General features: G+C 37.4%; 1 long non-coding RNA gene across 1 annotated transcript; it reads left to right on the top strand.

The window, feature by feature from the left end:
• Positions 1-983: 983 nt before the first annotated feature.
• On the top strand, positions 984-11,787 carry LOC116666322. The gene is made up of 3 exons (XR_004323109.1): positions 984-1,063; positions 9,096-9,101; positions 11,777-11,787. It is a non-coding gene; the product is annotated as an uncharacterized LOC116666322 (long non-coding RNA).
• Positions 11,788-14,341: the final 2,554 nt, after the last annotated feature.

Genomic DNA, 14,341 nt, shown 5'->3' with positions numbered 1-14,341 from the left:
CTCTCACAGAGAAAATCCTCTGGAGGCTGTAAATCCCTCAATAAACACATGACAAATATATTTATTTGGAGTTACAAGACAGCTGCCAAATAAGACTTGTCCCTTGTGTATCTTATAATATCTAAACACTCCTACAATCGAAATAACAGAAATATCTTTGTATATCATTGTACAGTTCACAGACTTTCTTTTTCTTTTTTTGCTTTGCTTAATTTAATCTTCACATTGTTCTTGAAATGTAGGTGTTGTTACTTGTGTTCCTACTTTAGCGATGAGGGAAACCAATGAGAGGTTAAGTGTAAGGGGACGAGCTGGAGAGTGAGAGAGGGAAGAAGGCAGACCCAGGTAAGATTAACTTAAAGCCATATTTTGGAAAGTGATCATGCGAAGAGAGTACCAAAGAGGTTTTTCCCCTATAGGTATATGAGGATTCTATAGGCACATTCTTTCAAAAAATGGAAATACCCCTTCTGTTCATAAATATACAATAAGTATTAGCCTGAAAACTATGCTCCTAATTCATTAAGTTTATTCTGTTCATGATATTATTCCCACCACCAATTCTATTTTAATTTTACGATTGGCAGTATTCTTTCAAGCAGAGGTAAGGTTGATAAAAGAGAAAAACAACATTACAGTGACTTGACATCACAAAAAAAAATGTAAGCTTATATGTTAAATACCCTGTCGTGGGGAAAACAGTATGCACTCAAGGCAAAGGACATTTCAGCTCAATTCTCTTTTTCTGGCTAGGTTCCTTCTCTCTCTTCTCTTCTGTCCCAAGAAGACTAAAAATGTGTTTGCTTTGTCTCTACTGTGTCAATATGTGTCTCTGTGTAAAGACACGCTCATTTATGTGACAAAATGTCTTTGAATCTTTACTTCCACGCTAGAAAAATCGATTTCTAACCAAGTTACTACAGCTAGTGTCTGGAAACCAGGAATAAAAGAGATTTGAAAGATAGCAGAAGTAATCAGGAAATTGTTGTCTGTTTATAAATGGAGGGAGAGAGGAGACACTAATGTAATAACTGGACTGTGGAGTGACTATTATATGGTAGAGGTGGTTGTAGCATTGTGTCGTACGGCAATCGTAGTCATGAAAACTGAAGTATAAACTCTCTATGCTGTGAAAGAGAAAAGGGTCACACCTGAACAGTGAGGTCATACTCTGGGCCCACATTCTGAAAAATGAGGACGTTCTCTTAGGCTGGAACCCAGAACTGAAAGGGAAGGCTCGAGGGAGTAGCAGAGAACAGCCTTCTACTTTCTCCTAATCTTGACCACAAAGTTGCCAATATATTTTGAAAGGAGTTCCTCAGTAAAAGAGACGATGTTGCCTTTCAAATTCTGGAATTAATAAGCCCAGTCTCTTGATACCCAAATAGAGTCCCCAAGGCATGACTAAAGAGATTCTTTCTCTAGTAACTCAGTATTCTTAGAGCAGCTACTGAGAGAATTAACACAGCTGTCAGTGGGGAGAGAACTTGAGAGCACAGATGATGAAAAATTAAAGGAGTGGAAAGAGAAGAGACAAAACTAGTATCTCTCCTCTCCCATGCTCCAAAGGACCCGTAACTGATCTCTACGCTAGTGTTTCCAGCCAGAATAGTCACCTGTGTACATGCCTCTTTTCCTCATCAGAACTTAAGCTCCTTGAGGGCAGATATGCACAGTTGTTGGCACAGGCCCTGGCACTTGGAAGACTCAATAGCTGTGAATAAATGAGTAAACAGTACTTGAAACTAAAGTATCTTCCTTTTATTTTAGGGATGGAATCAAATCACATATTTGCAAACCAGCAGTTATTTGTATAATTGCCTTGGTGTGAAGGTAGAAAATAAATGTTTTTGAGGTGTAAGATGAATAATTACATGGAGATCTGACACTGTAAAGAAACTAAGGACTCCCCTGTTTGTTGGAACTCTCTTAAGTTAAAAGAACTTGAATAGTTTGATACTTCATTTGGACCTTAAAAATATTCCTTCAATTGTCACCATATATCTTGCTTATAACTGTCATGAACCCTTTTGGAATCACATATGCACCCCTGGTCACCACTTTCCTGACATCAGGCATCTTCAAAAACAAGATGCTGATATGTCAACAGAAAGGCTAAGCAGTCGGAAATGTTGGCATCTCCATCATTGTCTTGTGGATGATTAATTATGCAGTATTACTGGCAGCAAGAGCAACTGAGAGGAGACTCAAAATGTTGTTAAATTTGGGACCTCATAAAATCTTTGGGAAAACTTTTCTCTAAGTCTCTCTTTGAATGAAGGAAGAACAGAACCAGAAGTTAGCAGAGAAATCCCATCACATTCTTAAATAAAGCTAAGAAGGAAGTTGAGTGTCTGCTGTGAGGCGTGCATGGTATAGGCACTTCTAATCTAGTAGAAAATGAATAGATACTATATCATCTAAACAGCACTTTACAACTTACAAAGTTTTATCACCTTTGACCTCATGAGTAGTCAGAAAAGGCAAATATATAACCCCAAATTTTAGGTAAGATTTAAAGAAGCTAAGTGAACTGAAATGACTTGCCCAAGTGGCAGAACGTAGGACTAGAATGCAGCTTTTTTTAATTCTAAAATCTATGCAAGTATTTTATTTTAAAAACCCAGAAAAACAGGATTTATCGTTAATGGAAAATTCTGTTGACTGATGGAGACTCTCTAGAGTTCTGTGTTAAGAAGGATCTTAAGTCAAGCCCTGACTCAATGGAAAAGACTGCTGTGATTGATTATTAATGTCTGCCCTGGACAAAAAATAAAGAGTGGTAAAATGTCGATCATTCTCTTGCTATTTTCCCATGCTAAGGTCTACAGATATGCATGTAACACTGATTATAAGATCACTAATTAATGGAAGGTAAGAATTACTTACAGCTATAGAGAATTAGAAGCAACTATTTTTTGCAGAAGCCCCTTCCTATCCTAATAGGCCAGACAGGACTTTACTGATGGCACTGGCCTCAAGGTAATATCCAGAGATGACCAGAGAGAGAGTAGGAAAAGAAGTTATCCCCAGGAAGTGCACTATGCCCTGGAAGACTGTTCCTCTTTATCAGACAAAGCATGCTATCCATATCTAACTGAAATGAAAGAAATCTCCCATCCAGTTTACGGAGTTTAAAATATTTGCATAATTCCAATGATTTTAAGAGCAGTGAAGTTTAAAGAGTATTATAGCCTTTCATATCCATCCTTTCCTCCTAAATAAAGTATCTTTATTTTTCTTTCTCATAAGAATGAACAGATTTGCCATTTGAATGATGGAGGTTTTTTCCCAAATATAAGACAAGTAATCTTCAGGTAAAGAAGAGATTTGCCTCATTTAGGAGGCCAATTAAATGGGCTTGACAAACAGCAGAAAGACTGCAATTTCTATACTACTATGCTCAAAGTGCTTACTGACATATTCTCCTAGGGAAGAAACATAAAGGCATTGTAGCCATGTAATAAGGTAATTGTTAACTAAATATGCAGGAAAAAATCCATGCCTTAAAATGTTGCATCAGCTATTAGCAAACTTTTGGCCTCTTATTTCATATTAGATTCTTTTCCATGTGCTTCTGTCTCTTTTTCTCTGAATCATCTTGCTGCCTGATACCATTCTTCTGGCTGAAAAGGCACAGATACAAAGAGCTTTTGGTGCCCAATGCATTTCGAATCCATCCTCATTTTCAAAGCCTAATTCTGTGTGGAGAGGTGTAATTTCAATTCAATTTTAGGGTAATTTTAATAGAACATTTGCAAAATACAATTCTTGCGTCTCGTAATTCAAATCTGCTTACTCCAAATAGGCTTCTCCATGGACACACATCCACCATGCATCAAATACTAATACACTTGGTTTACCTGGGATGAGACTATGGAAGCAAAAAGGAGTAAAGCCTATGGGAAGAAGGTCGAGGTGGGATTTCACGAAGCTATCAGTTAACAACACTAGAAGACCTTGAATTTTTACAAAATTACATGTTGTTAAAACTAGCACATCTGTTATCTAATCTTTCCATTCTCTTCTCCATTGGGCAACTTCAGGCTCAAACAAGCTCCCTTGGGCAATATATCCACATTTGAATGGGGAGATGCCATTGGCAAATTTCATTATGAAATGTGGTAAAAAGTAAACTGAAGTTAAAAAGGACCTTTTCTCAATCCCCATCAGATATGCCTTCTAGTACTGCCACCTGCTTCTTTTCCTCATTTCCAATGATTAGGTGGTTGGATTTTTTTTCATTACTTATTTTGCCTATATTTTTTTATATCTCTCTTCTTTCATAAGCCCCCTCTTTAAATTTTTCTAAGCAGTGGAGTAGAAGAAATTCTAGCGTGCACAAAAACGTTTACTTTCCTTCCACTGCAGAAAAAAATAAGTTTAAGAATTATAATCACATTCAGTGGCTGTTACCACATCAGGAAACATAACGTATATGTTGACTTTTATATCATTACTATTTGTACTTTATATAAAGCTTCTCTCTTTTTCTCATTCCGTGGGTATGTAAAGTGTATACCGTATTTACAACTCTTGGTCTTCTATTAAAAACTATCCAGCTAATCAGTCTGCATCTTTGTATTTTTCTGCCCACACAAACTTAAGTGTATGGCTTTAAAGAGATTTATACCTTCCAAGTGGCAACTAGTACAAGAGAGAGGCTGTCACAATAACTCTTTTTCCTAAAACAGTCTCCTAATTTGATTCCTTAACTCGAGTTTCTCACCTCTCCAAAACATTTTCATGCTGTTGCCAAAGTTAACTTTCTGAAATAACTAACTCTTCTGATCGTCTGCTACTCATACCAAGCTTGCAATATATCATCACTGTTTTGCAACTGAGAGGGACCCTCTGGGGCCTTTCCGGGACAAACCCCCACCCCACCCCCATGTCCTCTGCCTCTCACTGGTTTGTAGAAAAGCTAAAGTCTCCCAGGCCTTCCCTGAGTCACAAGAACCTGGCTCAAGAACTAATGATTGAAGGGATGCAAACTTGTAACAACAAATACAACAGTTGGGCCAGGAGAACTGGCAAGGATTTAAACAGTAAATCAGCCACATGGCAGTCACAGAATCTTGAGCTCCTCTCTGAAGTAACCAGATGACAGTACCTGATGCAGGCACACTTCTTGAGCTGCTTTACAGATGCTAAGAGCCCCACCAAATGGAAAAAGTGGACTACTTAATGACCATGGTCACCGTAGCCCCCAGACCTGCCAGAGCCAGAGGACTGATGATGTTAAATTAACCTCTAGGACACTGCTGTGTTCCCTCACCATCAGCCAACCAGAGAAGTGTGCACGAGCTGATCACATATACTGAGGCTCCCCTCCTTCATCTCACCTTTAACGATGCTTCCCTGAGACCCACGAGGAGTTTAGCTGCCTCGAACCCTTTTGCGCCTTTCAATAAATGCTGCCTTTTCCTTCACCACAACTCAAGTAAGTGTCAGTAGATTGGTTTTACTGCACGTGGATGAGCAGACCTAAGTTTGGTTCAGTAACAGTTTCGAGATTTCCCATGGTGAAAACCTTTCAGGATTTAACAATGGACCCATCATTATCCACAAAGCAAACCTTAACCTCCGTTCCTTTGCTCATGGTAGCGCTTCTTTAACTTAGTATTCCCTCCCTGCCCCCAATGCATTCTTTGCTTACTGGAATATATTGTTACCTTAACGACCCAGCTCATCTGTGACTTCTTCTTTGGAAGCCATCCATGGTGAAATATAACCACAAATATTTCCTCCTTTATGTTTCCAGAACATGTTATTTTCCATTTATTCAGCATGTATATCACTGTCTCGCATCAAAGGTAACTGCTTCTTTTCTAACTTACTTTATTAGATTATATGGTCCTTAGGAGCCAACACTGAGGTTTATTCTAATCTCCCAATAGTCCCCATCACCAACATTCAGCATAAATAAATTCTTTATAAATAAACGTTGCTTTAAGTTTAATTTCCAAAACTCACTAACATAAATGAGTAATTTTAGTATAATTCAGCCCTCATTATCTGTAGCAGCTTTTATGATTATCTCTCCCCAGGTCACTGACATCTCATTCCATTTCTCTCTGACATCTTGATCTAGGTCTAGAAATCTGGTTTCCAGTGTGTTACCTTTTCACCTGATCAATTCTATGACTATAATTATTTAACTAATTATTGATTATTCACTAGTCTCTGTCTTTGTGCATTTAATAGCTTGTTCTGTTGATGTGTGTTTGACTGCTACTTCTGCAGCAAGCATTTAAATACACTGACAAATAAAAACAGGAAAAGATGCAATTTAAGGCAAAATGACTCTATATTATCTTCCTGAAATGTATTTTACTTCTTTGATAATTTTCTTTTAGAGTAAGTCTGATTAATGCACACTGTCCTTCGTATTCTTTAATAATAGCCACTTGATATATCCCTCAATTTTGAATTTATAGCCCATGTCCAAGTAGGGAGGAGGAGGAGGAGAAAAACCAGGAAGTAGACTGATTCAATGAGGCTTTACATAGTCAATGTGGCAATACAGAAACAAAAGTCACTAAGGAGGTGGCGCTTGGAACACTTGGCAGCTTGCCCGCTGAGAACCACTCTTAATGAGCATTATTACCCCCCCAAGAAACTGGCGTGCTACCTTGTGGGTAGGCACTCTGCCATCTAACAGATGGGTCTGCACATGAGATGCCAGAAAACCACATATGAACATCAGACGTGGCTCTTAACCATGTTATTTTCAGCTTATAGTATTTAAATGACTGTTGTCCTGCAATGCCGTGATTGCAGTCAAGAGGAAGAGCAAATACAGCAATTACAACCACAGCAACTGTCAGGGACAAAACAAGAGGGGCTCCCATTTCAACATATCCCTTTGGCCATTACTTTGAATTTTAGCTAATGAAAAAGCCTAAAAGGTTGATACTCTTGTACCAAGTACAGAAACTTCAGGAATTAGTTTTTTGTATATATAAATCATCAGCAAATGGACTCATCATTCTAAAGGCTGATGAGAATTTTTAGAGGTCGATAAGAATTTTGTTTCTGAAAATAGAGTTTCTACTGAAATCACAGTTGCCTAAAAAGACTTCTCTATTATGTATCACTGAGATTTAAAAAGACTGATTTTTGGTACCACTTGAAAGTTTAGATTTTAGCCATCAGAATATATTTCAATTTTTCCAAAAAAAAATGCATCATATGTTAGCCAGTCAGCTATGTTTCTCACAGCTTTAAATTTACAGTCTTACATATAAAACATAAAATTAAAGTCAATTAATATTAGTAACGCACTTATTATGTTAATAGCACTATGCTGAGCTCTGTGGGGGACACAGGAACAAGTAACAGGCCTGGCAGTTTGGGACTTTCTGTGGAGTTCTGAAGGGTATACATATGATAAGTTATATTTGAAATTTTATGATTGTTTACTGAAAGAAGTTATATCCAGTTAAGGCAGCAGTGAAGACCCTCGAAGGAGGTAAAATTTGAAATAGGCTGACAAGAGTGAGTAGAATTTACACTCAGTTGAATAGAGTATAGTTAACTACCCTTTGTGGAGCAGATAAAGACAGAATCAAAGGCTCTGATTATCTCCAGATAATTTAAATGGCTTCTCCATGGCTCTCTGTATCTTATTACAGTATCTTTTAAAATATTCCAATAATTGCCTAAATAACTAATAACCTTCTCTAGTGGATTTCCTGCCAAGATCCCATCCTTCATGTCTCATGAGGCGGGTGCTGTCTCTGGCTGCAGGGATGACCACAAAAGCCCATCTGCTGAAGGGAACCTGGCCAGAGAGAAGGCCAACTCCTGAGGGTTCACTCTGCGAGCTTCTTTCCAGGCTCACTTCCAACGGAACCATCCTGCTCATCTTGCTTCTTAATTTTCCAGTTATTTACTTCTCCTCATTCCCAAGGAAAATCCGTTTCTGCTTTCTTGCTCAGCTCAACAGAATCCAATCTTGGAGGTTAAACTTTTTAATGCATTCATTGGGCCACATTACCTGTTTTCCTGCCACTGCTCTCTTCCCCTACTTCAGTTCCATTCAGGACCAGAGCCTTACTTTCCCACAAGCCTCATAGCCAACAATGCGTGCTCTGATTCCTCCCAGCCTTGACTTTTCCTGACTTTTTGAATCAATGAACTTTGGCCCTGGAAAGGAACTTGCTGGCCCTTATCGGTGGACATATAAACTTTAGTGATCCTCTCTATAAACATTAAAGCTACCAAGTTTGCCTTAATAATCAGACTGTCTTTCAGTGTAAATGTCTCCGAGTAGGCTTTTATCCTTGGTGCAGGAGGGAAAGAATGGAATGGATGGAAACGCAGTCTCTTCCCTAAAGACTAGGATTGAATTTACCTGCCAGTTTTCTATGAAAATTAAAAAATAATAGTAATAATAACCACTCAACAGGCTCAAAACGTATTATATGTTTGGATAATAGGAAGTGTTAAACAAAATGCCTGACTCACAGTAACCATTCAGCAAACATTTAAAGAATTAGTAAATTCCTCTCTTTTCACATTCTTATTGTAACCTTATATAAACCCTGTTGCCTAGTAACTGCTCAATGAAACTGTCCCTGGACTCAAGAAAGGATTAATATTTGTAATTTTTAAATAATATTTTTATTAGATATATTTATAGATTATTTGTCAAATATAATATTCAATTTTTAACTTCCTAAAGCAATTAGCAAGTCAACTGCAAATATTAGACACTAAAAACAAGTTCATTCTTTATTCATTTATTCAATAAATAGTACTTAGACATTCTGTCAGGATTCGTGAGGTTATGCTGCAATAATAAACAGCCTGAAAACCCAATGGCTTAAAACAATAAAATATATATTCACTCACACTATATACCTCCTGCAAATTCACAGGGGGGTTCTGCTCACTGTGGTCGCTCACTGACCAGTTTGACAGAAAATTTCATCTCACCTTAATTTTCCATGATCACAGATGCAGAAAAAACAGATATAACTATGAACCAAACACTAGTTCTCAAAGCTGTTTCACAGAATGACACATCGCACATCTGCCAACATTTTACTGATCAAAGAAAATCACATGAATGCCCCTGAGTTCAACAGGCAAAGGTCTATAATCCTCCCACATTTGTGGTACCACAGGAGATAAATTAGGATATATGGTGAAAAAGGAACTCAATCCTCTATAGGCTTGCAGTCATTTGTCTGGCCTGCCACACCAAGTTACAAGGTGAACAAGATCAACTTGAGCTCTTGTTGACAACTATCACTTCCTTGGGGCTGGAAACTATTTTGTTTCTCTATGTCCTCCCCACATGAAAAAAATATGTGTTCACCCTATGATTGTGGATAATGATGATGATTATGTTTACCCCACAGAAGCAATCAGAGAATAAACGGTAACTTTCTCAATGAAGTTGAATGCAGCAAACACTGGGTTACTGAGGTCTAAATACAGAGCCTATCCAGACTTTCTCTTGCTCAGTCTATCCTATCAAGGCTCACTGTAAGTCATCTCTGCAGGAGACAAACTGACCTTTTAATTGCCAATGCCAGGCTTCCAAGTCCTCCCCACCTTTTGTCCTCATCCTTGCCACCACTCTTCCTAAAAGTCTTATACCTGGAAGCCTGGAAGATAAAATGCCCCAATTACCTTCCTATCTTGTCTTTGGGGGTTGTCATTGGAACCAGAGGAGCTAACAAAGAGATGCCAAGTGCTGCAAAGTACAAAGCGACAAAAATTTAAGAATGACTATTACAATCAACTCAAAGAAGTGCTTCTCTAGTGGGAACAGTGGGGATAGAAGATATTGGGAGGCAAAATTTGGGGGAGCGCTGATCTGACAGTTGTAAAAGTAAATATAGAGTCTGCTTTTTTTCTTAATTACTAGGTCTGATTAAGTTTTTCTACTTTTTTTAAAAGTTTAAACTCCCATTTTCTTTTGGCTATGGGCCTTTAATAACAGTTGCTTTGTTCTAGACAACCCCCCCCAAAAAAATCAGTCAGTTTATGTTGGGACTACAAGCTGGATGGAGCACTGAAGCTGACTTTAGGCAGAACTGTTATTAGGTAGCCAACCTTGGCTGGAGGCATTATGATATAATGGGAACACCATAGGATCTGGAGCCAAGCTGACACAGTTCTGAGTACAGACTCTACCAAATTTCTCAGTGAGCCTCAGATCTTTTGTTTAAAATGGAGATAAAGTCATCCATCTCATATTACCATAGGATTAAACCAAATGATAATGTAATACCACTGGAAAATACAGACATTCTCCCTCTGCCTTTTGGTGATTCATATGTATCCTTCTTTCTGCTAAATCTTCTCCTCAAAGTACATGGTATGTTCATCTTCATCTATAGTTTCTAATTTTATATGAAATATAAAAGTTATGACTATCTCAGGAAATGTTTTATTGGCTCTATAAACAGTAACACTAAATTATAACTGATAACCAGCCTAAGATGTTATCTCTCTCTGAGGTAATCTGAATTTTGAAAGAAGACAAAGTCTTAAGATAAAGAATTAATCTTAATCTCACACAAGCACTGTACTCTGTAATTTTCAACTTGTGTGACCCTGAACTAATCACTATTTGTCCTTACGGAAGTTATTGCCAATTCTAAGCCTCAAGTTTTTGTTCTGTTTTGTTGTTGTTGTTTTTAACTTTAACACAATGAACCAAAACTACGTCGTCTTTAAAGAAAAACCCTACCAGCCCTAACAGTTTATAGTTTTTATTTGTGGAATTTCAACTATTTACAAACTAAAGAATGCTAATAATACTTACCAAATGCAAAACTGGGCTATGTGCTCTAAACCATCTTTAATTCTAAAATAATTTCTAAGTCATTATTATTCTCTGTTTTACAAATGAGGACTTTAAGGTTCAGCAAAGAGGCTTGCCTCAGGCTGGATGACTGACAAGTGGACAAGCCAAACTTTAAACTCCTGCTTGTCTAACTCCAAAGCCTTTGTACATTTCACCAGGAAACATCCCTGCAACGGGAAGGCCTTTTTTTGTCATCCATGAACTTACATCACTAAGGAAGCCACTGTTACTAATGCTCTTTGTTTCACTGCAGTTGTCTACATAGCACCGTTTTTAAACTCCCAGAGAGAGACAGGCATAATTCTCTCTTTTATGTCCCAGCACCTAAGAAAAACTAAGGGATCAAGTATGTTTTCAATCAGGGATTTCAGTAGAGTATAAGACAGAAAAAGGAGGAGGAAGAGAGGAAGGAAGGGAGGAGAATAAGACAGGAGGAAGGAAGCACTTATTTCTTACCCATTATGAGCTTTAAATCTCACTTTGCTAGGCTGGGATAACAGCTATCTGAGAGATATCTATAAATAGCCATTTTCTACTATAAGCAAGATACTATGAAATTAAACTTTATTTTGAAAACTTAAAATTTCTTTAACTCCACTGCCATTTTCCATTCAACTTTGTGACATCACACATAAGGTATTTTATGCTGAAAGGCAGGAAAAACGTTTTCTCTATATTCTTATGTTCAGCAATTGAGACATGCAAATTAAACTGGTAAAAGAGAGATTAACAGGCGAAAGGTGTACAAATTTTATGTGCCTGGAGCCTCCACAGGAAAGACATGAAAACTCAAAGAAGTGATTAGACAGGTGCTTACATATCATTTAAGAAAGGGTAATACACTGTGGGAAAGTGACTAGGAAATGTATGGTAAATCAGGGTTGTTTAGTAAGATATGTTATTCAGACTCATCTCAGTGCCATCTCAAGTTTCTCTGGTATGGGAGAGCAAACACCTTTACAAACGGAAATGTATGTTACCTTTAAGAAGGAAAATTAATACCCTGCTCTCAGGCGGAAAGGAGGAGGGCAAAGAGCTTTTCTTGTGTCTGCCGTTTTCCAGTTGCCTTCAGATCAAAATTATTCTTATATCAAAGTGGAATCTTGCAGGGGTGGCATATTCTGATCCCTTTCAATGCCAATAAGATTTTTGAGTATTTAAAAGAACAACAAAGTCTGTTAGAAAGTCTAGAGAAGATGGATGTGAGGAAATGCCTTCATTCACTGTTGTTTGCCACATTGAGTACACACTTTCTGTATCAAAATTTATTTAAAAGTATATACATCCCTTGACCTAGCAAGCCTACTTCCTGGAATATATTCAGAGGCAATGATCAGATACATGCACAAAAACGTGTCTATTTGTTAATTAAAGTCAATTTTGTAATAGCAATAAACTAGAAGGAAAACCAAAATGTACATCTACAGAAAAATGAATATATAAATTAATTGTGGAAAAACTATGAACCAGGTATCTATAATACAGATCTTTAGATGTTCCTGTCACACCACTTAAAGAAAACATTAATTATAGAATATATATATAGCATGAGAATGTAGATTTTATATTAATGATATCTTTCCATGTAATTTTTCATAGGGAGATGTCTTTATTCATCAAAATACTAACAGTAGTAATCTTTAGCTTACTTTTTTTTAATACTATTTTATTTTTCATGATTTACACGTGTTATTTTTATTATTGAGGGAAAAAAAGCTATTTTTAATTAGGAAAACTGTTTTGAAATATTAGGAAATGTGAAAAATTATTATGCACTTTTAATAAAATAAACCTTGGAAGATTTGAAAATAACTAGATGTACAGCGGTCTCCCCTTATGTGCAGAGGTTACGTTCCAGTACACTCAGTGTATGCCTGAGACCTCAGAGAGTACGCAATCCCGTGCATATCGCGTTTTTCCTGTACAAACATCACTATGATAAAGTTTAACTTATAAATTAGGCACGATAGGAGAATATCTGAATTGCCAGCATCACTATTCTTGTACTTTGAGGCCATTATTAAGTAACATAAGGGTTACGTGAATGCAAGCACCGTGATACCACAACAGTCGATCTAAAAGCTGAGATGCCTACTAAGTGACTGCCTGGTGGGAAGTGGAATACACTAGACAAAGGAATGACCTCAGGTGGGATGGAGCAGGATGGCACTGCTACTTTGAACCTCGTGCAACTTAAAATATGAATTGTTTATTTCTAGATTTTTCCATTTAATATTTTTGGACCAAAGCTGATCATAGATAACTGAAACCATGGAAAGCAAAACCATGAATAAGAATGGAGCACTGTAAAATGTTTAGGTATGTTCTCAGTATCAATAAGGACTTGAAACATTGCCACCACTTTATAACCACAACTCTGAAAAACAGATCAATTTCATAGTCTATGTCCACAGAGAGTGGGCAGAGTGTCGGAACAAGCGGGGGAAATCTTGAGTCTCAGCTCTGTCTTCTTTTCCAGTGAGTTTGTGGAATATTAAATAAAATCACATCACCTGGGTTAACCAAATGTTTACTATTAAACAAAAGTCTAATGCAGTGTTTTCCAACACTGCTCTTCAACTAGAAATATGATTTTTATCTTGTGATGCATTTTTAAAAAGTTGGGTCTCTCTGTGATGGTAATTGAGTGAGAAATTTAACTACTCCTTGGGATTCTATGTGGGAAATTTGAAAATAATAGCAATAGCATTAAATAGTACCCCAAATTTTATTTACAAGAGGGGAATTGTTTGACTGTTTTGATGAAACGATGTCTATAGACCAACCTACTGGGAGGTTTAATATTCTCCATGATATTTGTTCTGGAACTCAGAAGTGGTACCATTGCTTTCCCTGTTGTTTTATATAACAGCATGGAAATTCAGGATAAAGACCCAAAATCAAATGGCCAGACTTAGAGACATTCTATCAGGGTAGCCTATTTTACTTCTTTCAAATAAAACAAAATCTTTATAAAGATATTAACATAAATATCTACATCATACTTCTTAAAGCCAGGAAATGGACAGCTGAAAGGGACCACAGAGAGTGTCAAAAGTTTGTAGTAAATAGGATGTCAATATGAAGTGTAAATCTCAGAAGAAAAAGAACTTCTTTGCCACTTCACAACATCCCAATTATCTTAAACGCTATCCTCTTATTGAGTCACTTTTTCTTAAAGTAAATAACTCCTGTCCTTACTGTTTCATGTCAGCACGTCTAGGATTTCTCTTCCTCGTGTTACGTGTGTCCATGCTCTCCCTGCTTTGAGACCTGAACTGGTCGCAGTGCTGTCAAAGCCAATCTCCCCGTGGACTGGACAGGAACAGCGGTTCACGTCAAGCAGTTGTGAGTGGAGTGAGTCTTTGGTTTCCTCTGTCTCCTCCCTCACTCAGTGTGAAATGAAAACAATGTGAGGCTCTCATCGGCTTCCATTATTGTGTTCTCTCCTTCTGAAACAATATATTACTTTTCTGACATGTGGAGCGCCCTCATTTTTTCCTCATACCATTT

This window comes from Camelus ferus, chromosome 10 (genome assembly GCF_009834535.1).
Source record: "Camelus ferus isolate YT-003-E chromosome 10, BCGSAC_Cfer_1.0, whole genome shotgun sequence".
NCBI lineage: Eukaryota > Metazoa > Chordata > Mammalia > Artiodactyla > Camelidae > Camelus > Camelus ferus.
The sequence above is the reverse complement of the archived record's forward strand: the minus strand, read 5'-3'. Positions and strand labels throughout refer to the sequence as shown.